This window comes from Ammospiza nelsoni, chromosome 8, assembly GCF_027579445.1.
Source record: "Ammospiza nelsoni isolate bAmmNel1 chromosome 8, bAmmNel1.pri, whole genome shotgun sequence".
NCBI lineage: Eukaryota > Metazoa > Chordata > Aves > Passeriformes > Passerellidae > Ammospiza > Ammospiza nelsoni.
Window position 1 is genome coordinate 28,082,188 of NC_080640.1, and position 9,880 is coordinate 28,092,067.

Below are 9,880 nucleotides of genomic sequence, written 5' to 3' on the forward strand. Positions count from 1 at the left end.
TACAAACAGCCTCTGATGGTTTTGTCTCAAAGCAAGATCTTTTTGTTGCTAGGATTTTCTTGAGCACACAAGAATCAGTCCTGGAAAACATCTCCATATTGCAAGAGCCATATCCAGAATTTTACGCTTCAGGGATAAAACTTCCCTATCTCAGAATACAACTTAAATTCTAGTAATAAAAGCAGATTAAGCAGTCAACATCCTTCCACTCATATCATCAGCAAAAAAAACCACATAGAACAATGTTTTACAGAATAAATCTCCATATCAACAAAGCATCTATATATTTAAATGACATTCAGCAGAGATTACCACCCAAAGCTATTTCTCACCACATTGCAGTGAGATTATAAAATATTCATACAAGGCACAGAAATGTTCAAGACATGCAAAAATCCACTCTCCTCTGCAGGGAGCTTTGGAAGTACAAAAATGTAACCCAAGTTGGTAGAGGACAATTCATCAACAGCAGCTCAAGCTCAACTCCCATCCTGGACAATCTGGCTATAAGAACAAACTGGGACCTCTGGGAAAAGGCAGCAGGAAAAGTCATCAGAGGGTGGTGATATCAACACAGATTAACCAGCTCAGATTGATGTTGAGTGCAGACAAGCCCATTAGCTTTATACCCAAGAAAGCACAAAACCACCATCAAATCTCCAGAGAAAAGGCCTCCTTTAATTATTACAACCTAGAATTCCTCTGGAACAGGGCAGGCACATCACCTTATATCAGTAGTTCATGTCCTGTTTCCTTGCTCTTTCACACTGACTTAAGCATATGAACTCTTTCTCATTCTAAAACCTCTGCACACAGGTGCCAAAAAAGCCCCAGAAGTCCTTGCAAAAAAGAATGGGTAGCTACATATATCACAATGCATTTTGTAAGGGCAAAGTTCCAGCCTACTGTCAATAAAATCACAGAAAGCAAGCAAAGAACAGTTTGTATTCACTGACATTCACAGCCTGCTGCAGCAGGTTTTGTCCTGATCCTCCTCCTCCCCACAGTTCCACTGTCTTTCAATTATTCAGGTACCAAAGTATAAAAACCCTTCTAGAATCAAGGAAAATACAAAAAAAAAAGTATGTCTCCTTTGCTACCTACATCTTCTTTCCCTACCTCTTCCATTTCCAGAGAATTTTTCAATTAAGAGGCAATATAGCATGACCATAAAAAATATTACAGGCTCTTAAAAGACCCTCTTGGCTTTGGAAAGAGAGTTTAAAATGTTAAGTAATTTCTGTCAGCTTTCAAGTCATTAAAAACCTCTGGAAAAGATTCAAAACTCTGTGCCTGGGAGAGAGAATTATTTCCGTAATTGAAAGAAGAACAGCAAAACACAAGTCCTTTAATAGACACAGACTCATGGGAGATTAAACAATCAGCTATCTTGTCAACTCCAAATGCACACCTGGGCTTCTTTTTTTCTGCACTTGTTGGTTTCAAGGTGAAAACTTATTATTTCATAAAATACAATTAGAGCATTTTGCATAGGAAGTTCGAGATCTGTAAATTAAAAAAAAAAATAAATGTGTAAAAGTGGTGAGTCTTCACACAAAGATTAATCCACAGAGAGGGGAGATGGAAGTCAGCCTTCCTGCCAGCCCATAATGAGTTTCACACTACCTACAAACTGAATGCATCTACTTGTGAGGTGCTGTGAGTTGTCCTCATACCCCAGGCACAGAGCAGATCATTTAAAGTGACTTTTCTTATTTACTTGGCATGGTTAAGTGGCTGCTGTGCACAAAGCCATGCAAGGAAAGAAAGGTGTCCAACTGCAATGACCCTCCCAGGAGGGGACATCGAGCACAGAGACAAAACTGGAGTCCGATGGTGCATTATTGGGGCATCTCTCTGGCCTTTCAATACCTTCAGGTACTTTGCTGAGTTTATTTGTCAGGAAAGTCCCTTGGTTTCCATCTCCCAAGGCCAGCTCTGCTTCTCTCCCGAGGGTCAGTCTGCGTCATCCCTTCCATTCCAATCTGGGCAGGCAGAATAAATAAACCATGAATGAAAAACTGAGCTTTTACAATATTCAGCAACAACTCACGGTCAAGTTTAGCCATTTTAGGCCTGGGGAGGTTACCTTCTTCCTTATTTTGCTGGGATTTTGTTGCCATGTTTGATTTGGGGTTTTGTTGGGGTTTTTTGGGTTGTGGTTTTTTGGTTTAAAATCTTGTTTAAGTCGGTTTATACAGCCCTAAACAAGTCACAAACTTTAATTTGTATTTTCTAGATGTCTTTCTAGTAAACATTCTCTCTTTCTTTGGTAACTTACTGCAGCCTCAGTCTCTAATCAGGTTTGCAGTCCAGGGTTTCCATTTATAAACAGTTTCAATGGGCATTAACTGGAGCCACATTTGCAGAATTAGATTAAATGCAGCCATTAATGACTTGCCTGTTTTTGCTGGTTTTGCTCATTCACTGTTCATTGTCTGCAAGGCTGCTCTTGCATGATAGTGCTGATTCAGGGAACCAAAGCACTGGATCTTTTAATATATATATATTATATACATGTATTGCTCCACAGAGGTTCTTATCCTGCAGTAAATCCCTGCAAGACAGACACACAAATATTGGGAAGATTTATAGGGTACAAGTAACCAAATAAAACCAAATCCACTGGGCTGGGAGGTTTGGTGTCTGTTCTTCATTAACCAACAAATACAGGGAGAGATGAGTTAGTGCAGAGAGACAAGCAGAGCAGAAGTAATTAAAGCAAAGTGCCTCATGGAGGACACTGCACAATGTTCTAGCAGAACTTCAGAGGAGCTCAGAATTCCTGTTTTACCCTACCTTTTGATATAAAATACCATCACAAGGCCCAAATACCTATCCAAACAAGAGCCTTGGACACAGCTGGCACAGCCAGTGCCTCTCTGCCCATCTGGCTGATAAAGGACATTCAGTCTTTGCTGCTTCTCCTTTATATCTTTTGACTATCAAGGCCACAACAACCATCAACTACATTTTGCAAAGCCTAATGACAGAGATCATTCAGATTCTCACACTGGCAGGTGTCAGCCCCAGACAGAATGAATCAGTAGGTGAATCCTTTACCTTGTCCTAGGGCTTTGTGGCATGTATGACTCACAATGTGGTGCTTGCAGAGCTGTTTCAGAATATTCAGGTCTCATGAGTGCATTTGAGCTGTTATGGTACTGCTGGATGACTAATTCTCAGGGTATTAACCTTCCTGCACTGTTCTGGTTGTCTTTCCCCCATCTAACAGTGACAGGCAGTGAGATCCAAACCTCTGATGAGAATTGTAAGGAGGAAAAAAAAAAAAGAATCGCTACCAACATCTCTAAGCACCAGCGCTGCTTAGAGCAGCATTTTTTCTTTGAGAAAAGCAGCCACAACTTTGAGAGCACTGAGTGAGTAGTGATGCATTCTGAGATGCTCCCAATTACATAGAATTGGTTTTAAGGCTGCTTTCAAAAGAAAGGAAGAGGTACAAAATTCAAAAGGTTATTTGAGAAGAAAGTAATAAGAGAAAACCAGACAAGATTTAATGAGATCTAAAATTAGAAATTAGAAGATGAAGTAGCAACATAATACCTAAACTATTAGCACATAATCTAAAGAGGATGGAAAAGTGGAATATAGCAAAGGAAAATTGGCAAAGAGATGAGCAATTCAGGATTAGTAAAATATTCAGAAAAGCTTCATTTTTATCATTAGTTTATGGTAATAAAATGGAGGTGAGCTAAAATGTAGAAATTCAGGTAAATACACATGTAAAACACTGACTGTCTGGAAAAACACATGCCAGGTAACAAGCACATGCCAAGAGCAATCTAATTCTCGCTCACCAAGAACATGAACTACCCCTATCTCTGTGCTGCACCAACACATCACACTTTGATTCTGCCCCAGGTAGAAACCCAATACAAACAAGAGCTTTTTCAGGAACATTTCTCACAATTCTTGCTGCAGTGAGTTACCTTGGTGAGCTCCTGGTGGGTTTTACCTTCTTCACCAAGACATCCATGGTACACAGGGCCAGGACCTGCACCTGCCTGCTCTCCTCCTCTCCCCATGAAGGGTGGATCTGCCTCCACTGCTGCTGCCCACAAGCTCTGACCTTAGAACAGGGACACTTCCACTGACAAGCAGGACCTGCAGTTTCCTGCATGCCTTTCTTTTTCCCATGGCTCCAGCCTCCCTCTTTCCAGGCACAAATGGCCTGGCTCCATCTTCTTGATTTCCTGCCTGCACACCTTTATGAGGTCCCCCTGAGCCATCTCTTCTCAGGATTTGCCTGGGGTTATTATTGCTTACAATTCAAGTCAATTGTCTGTGTGCTGAGCTCTGATGAGAAAGGTTTAATATTTTCAGTGCTTTTCTGCACAAACTGAATTTTCCATGTAAGCCCGAGCCTTTTTCTCCAGTTTCATAATTAGAGACCATATGCATTGTAGTAGAGCTGATAAGAACAGGTAGCATTATTTAGGAGCCAGCTGCAAATCTCTCCAGTCCTTACCACAGGCTTTTTGACCTTTTGGGTCTCTTACTGCCCAGGTGAAAGCCCTAATCACTGCTGCAAACTGAACCAAAAACCACAAACCCCCTCAAAGGAGCATGAACCTAAGACATTCTTACAGAAGCTCTCTCCTAACCTGCTCTCACCAGCATCACCAAAGATCCTGTCTGACAGCTAAACATTAGTTACCATAACTACACTGCATGAATTACCTTGTGAAGGGAAAAGAATCCCCAGCTGTAAGTCACATTAAAACACAATAAATCCCCTATCAAAGTCATTATCTGAATCACTGATGCAGTCAAGTGCAAGAAGCATCTGATCTGTAAAGGGGATTTGTTTATCAAGCAGAATTTCAAGTCTTTAGGAAAACAGCATCAGCAGCCTCACAATTTAAATCTCAAGACAGAACAATCTCAGATATCAAGTAAACATTTTGCCAACAATTAGTTAAATTTGAAGAGAGGCAGGAATACCGAATGTAGAGAACCCTATTTTCCTGCCCTTTAGCAGCACAGAAGGTTTTCAAAGATTTTTTTTTCCATTGCACTACATTCAATCAAGTCATTTAATAGTTTAATTTTGACAGGGCCCATGAATGTATAGCTCCCATTCTCTCCCTCACCAGTCAAAGCAGCCCCAAATTTCACTGCAGAGCTTTCTGAGGCACTGAGATGCACAGAGGAAAATGTGCTCAGCTTAAAAAGATAAATGCTTGTCAAAAGCAACTGCATTTCCTGCCCATTGCTCCTCCCCTATTCATTAAACTTACTGCTCTTCTTTTATCAAAATAGAAATTCTGTCACAGCAAACATAGCCCTAAAGTCTACAGTTACCAGATGTGAAAATGTCAATATATTAAACATGTGTGTACACAATGCAGAAACTCCAGCCAAGCCACCAGGCTTTGTGTTTCTTTACTCAGCCTTTCTCTGTAAAAAATGTGCTCTAGAAAACTGAAGTGTAAATAAGAATGTGAACTACCAACACCCTGAGTGATTTCCAATAAATAGGGAAAATGAGACATTCTTTCTTTGCATTCAGCAAATTAACCAAAGAAGAAATCTTTTGAGATCCAGAGCAGAAATCTGTTGAGAACAGAGCAGGGAGGTTTCTTTACAGATGCTTGCATCATAAAACGGTTAAAAAAAAAAAAAGGCAGAAAATTTTGCAGGTTTAATTAAAATATAATGGAAAGCATAAAGCATCTTTAAAAAACACTTTATTATTTTTCAATTAGGATCCTTTAAATCAGGATACTTCTACACTGAAGATAAATGGATTTTCCAGGGAGGTCTGCTGCCTTTCAGGTACTTGCTTATTTACCAGTACCAGAAGCAGGGAAATATTGCATCCATCCCCATGAACCCAATCATGGAAATTTCTCCATTATCTCAAGTCAACCTGGACTTTAAACTCAACCAATGTCAGATGTAATTCTGTGCAGGGCACAGGATTCTCTGCCTGCCTCAAAACCCTGAAGAGGAGCAGCATTTCAGCATCTGTTTTTCATGCTCAGGACTGCTCACTAGTACACTCACTTGGAAATTTTCAAAACCATTATCAGCTTTGGATTGAAACATCTCAGTCTTATTTTTTTTTTCAAATGAAAAACAACAATTGAAAGGTATTTGTTCAAGGGGGAGTTCAAGTCTTTTTCTCAGGGAACAGAAATTATCTGTGTGGCAAATAAGGAGGGTGGGTTGATTTTAGCAGAATTATGTGGAGTCCTGTGATTTGGCCAGGTTTCAGGAAAGACAGCAAAGTCAACACTTACAAGAGAATTGTCTCCAGCAGCACATGTGGCATCTCAATCTCCCAAGTTATAACTTGACCTCCACATTTTTCAAAGTGAGTTTAAAATAAAGTATTTTTATTGATGCAACCCTCTCAGAGGGTTGAGATAACCCTCTGAGAAATCCAATATGCTATTCAAAGATTGCCATTATTGAAGTTCCCAGAAGTTCAACTAGACACTTTTCAGAAGTGAACCTTGAAATTTCTCATCCTGTCCTTTTATTATAAGTGCCCATTGATTGACTATGATGTGCATCAAACACAAATGGTTAATTGCTGTGCATCACTTTTGCTTAAAATAATTCTAGTAGAAAAGGCAGCTATAACAACCTATTGTGTGCTTACTTTCAGGGAGTCTGAGCACATTTTCTGTGGAAACCATGGCAATTTGAATGTTCCTGGCAAACAAAGAAATAATTACCCTTGCAGTTATTGAAATCAACTATGTGCACATGATGGAAAAAAAAACCACTAGGGAAAAAAGTGTCCATTCCAGCCTTCCTAGATTGCAACAAATTACCCAAACTTAAGGTATAATCAGCTTCAGCAACAAAACTTGACAACCTTTTCTCTCACTCCTTTTTTCATTCTATTAACTCATTGCTGAAATACAGCTAAAAATTCTGTATAAAAGTAAGGCCCTTTAAGTACATACAGGTGTTTTAAAATCTGCCTCTTGTGTGCTGTGGGAGTCAGAGACAGGTAAAGGAAAACACAAAAGGAAGCTAGAAAAGTGGAGAAAATGAAGGAAAACTGAAAGAGTAAAATCTTCAGAAAAAAAGCCCCTTCACACATAAAACTGTTGGGTGCTGGGTAGCTTGGAAAGCATTCCTGCTTGTTCACAGAAACAAGCAATCCCCCTGAAAGTGGAACCAATTCTAATGAAATACATAAAACCCACAGAGCAGGTTGGAGAAGGCAGGGACAGGCTGTCCCTGTGGTAGGGCAAATGTTTGCAGAGTCTGGAAGGCAAAGATAATAACAATAGCAATAAATTATAGCCATTCCCAGCCTTTCTTGAGCTTCTTCCTTTGCTCTGCAAACTTAGAAATACCAAACACAAATGTTTAGCTCTTCATTATTTCATTTGCAGTGATTCCTCCAGCCAAATCACAAAATATAAACTGAGAGCTAGAGAACAGCTGTCTCGCAGAAATGCCAACAAGCACAGGGAATTTGGGAAGCACCACTGAAATCTAATGGAAAACCAGGCTTCTTCTACCACTGCAAAGCTTCTGTTCAGGCAGCATCTCTCTCTGAAGAGAATATCCTCAGAATACCGTCTTGGCTGAGGATAAGGAGGAACCACCCTGCCACATTAGCAAAAACTCCCTGCTCAGTGCTGACACACCACAAGAAATTGCTGCTTGGTCCCCACAGGATCAGGTGGCAGCAAGGACAAACACACCTTGCTCATACCCAAGGTCACTGGCCAGGAGGGCTGGTACCTCTGGAGCTCAAATCCAACACATGCACAAGGCTTGAGGCATGGAGGAGAAAGGCTTGAAGAACCGATCAGGATGACTAGAAATAATTTATTTCCTTGGGAGAAGCAATTGTGTGCAAATGATCTCCTTTATACAATTAAAGTCTTTTTTCTTAGCCTGCTAAGAAATGTAAAAGGATGGACAGCCTAACAAAATGGTTAGCAGAGGGAATGGGAAATAATGCAGTTTATTGTATTTCAGATTAGCTATGCTTTCACAAAAAGACTGCTCCAGCAGGCTGAACAAAACACCATTCCCTTGTGGGTTAGATAGGAGAAATTACCTTTTCAGGTTTTAATTTTAAGCTTAAATTTATGAAACACTAATCCACGATCCATTGAAGATAGCATTTGCCAGTATAGCCAGCAAAGCAGGAATGCTTACAAGCTTTCAAAGTCTGTATTTTAAAGGAGCAAAAGCATTGGACTCAGCCTTTTCCATTGTTCCCACAGTTCTCTGTTTGGCAACACTTCAAAAAGGAATTGGCATAAGAAGCTGTACAATCTGTTCTCCTTAAACAAGCCAAAGATTTTGCTTTTTTTCCTTCATCTTTGATATATAGGGACTTTTTGCAAAGGGAAGGGACAAAGCAGAAGACAGAGATCTTTTGTTTCTTTTCCTTTTTTTTTTTTCATATGCATCCAGATATAACCATTGAACAGATCAAACACCCCTCATGTCCAGCAGCCAGCCCAGCCTGTCTGACAGTGGGATACAGCACACTACAGGTTCAGGACAAATGTTGTGTCATTTCCCCCAAGCTCCCCTTTAATCTCCAGAAAACTGCAGTTAGGAGCGTTCTGGAGCCAGAAACAATGTTTTTATATTTCCAAGCCTTCAGAGGAATTGCCCCATTGCTTTTCTCAACTCATGTCAACTTTTAGCATGGGGAGCATTCTGCAAGCTCTGTAATCTACTATTGCTTTTTATCAGTGCTGGACCTGCTGGTTTTATTTGCTATCCCCTAATTTTTCTATAGGAGGAGGGCAAAAAAAGAACAAACTCTTCCCTCTTTATGCCTCTGTTATATTCCCTCTCAGCAACATCTTTTCTACCTCAAAGGCTCTTCTTCTGTATCAATGATTGTGCTGAGGTTTCAGGACCTCATTTACACCTTCCTGTGTAACTTTTCCAGCTATACCCAGAAGCAGAGGGAACCAGGAGTATGTACAGGGTTATGGATGAGTTTGATTTGTTCTAGTCTTTCCACAATATATCTAACACATTATATATATATATTTAGGAAAGTAATGAGAATTGAGCTAATATTTTCACCATACCATCCATCAGGGTGCTAAAATCTGATTCCTAACTGAAAGAAACAGCTCAGAATCCATTTTTTTTTAATATGTACAGATGGGATTGTTTTTCTCTCATGTTCATCACTTTGCATTTATCTACACAAAGTTACATCTGCCATTTCTTTCACTCAATGACTTCAGCTTAAATAATTTCTCTGCTTTTCTTTCAAGTTGCACTTGGTCATTAATATACTGACATTCTTAGGTATGTCAACAAACCACCTCCTGTCTGTTCAATCCACTTTCAGAATTATTTTGACCATGATTGTCTTGAAGATATAAGTTAATCAACACTGACTCAAATACAAGCTTCTCTCTAATAACAATATTCTCCACTTGAAAACTGATCATCCATTTCTATGTTCTTTCCAATTATTTATCCATGCAATGGCAAGGACATGCAACCTATGGCAAATCAGTGAGCAACTTCATTCTTGAAGCTGCTTTAGTGAAGATAAATCTTCAATATTAAGGTAACCTGCATTATTGGGAATGCCCATATCCATTTCTTTCCCAGCTACTAAAAAAAAAAAAAAATTAAAATTGACAAATCTGTGAGGCTTATCTTTATCAGAAAGAATGTTATTTCTGCCTCCTATTGAGCCCATTTCTGCACTGTGATCTCCTTTAGAGCCTTGTCAATGGTTCTGGTCACAGGGTCAATGGTTGATGTGCTCTGATAGAGGCTCAGTTTGCACCTGAAACCCCAGCTAAAGAGCCACAAAACCAGGAAACAGAAAACACTGCAAGCACTTAAAGGAAAAAAAACCAAACAGGAACTAGAGTCCTCCATATACCATTAAAAA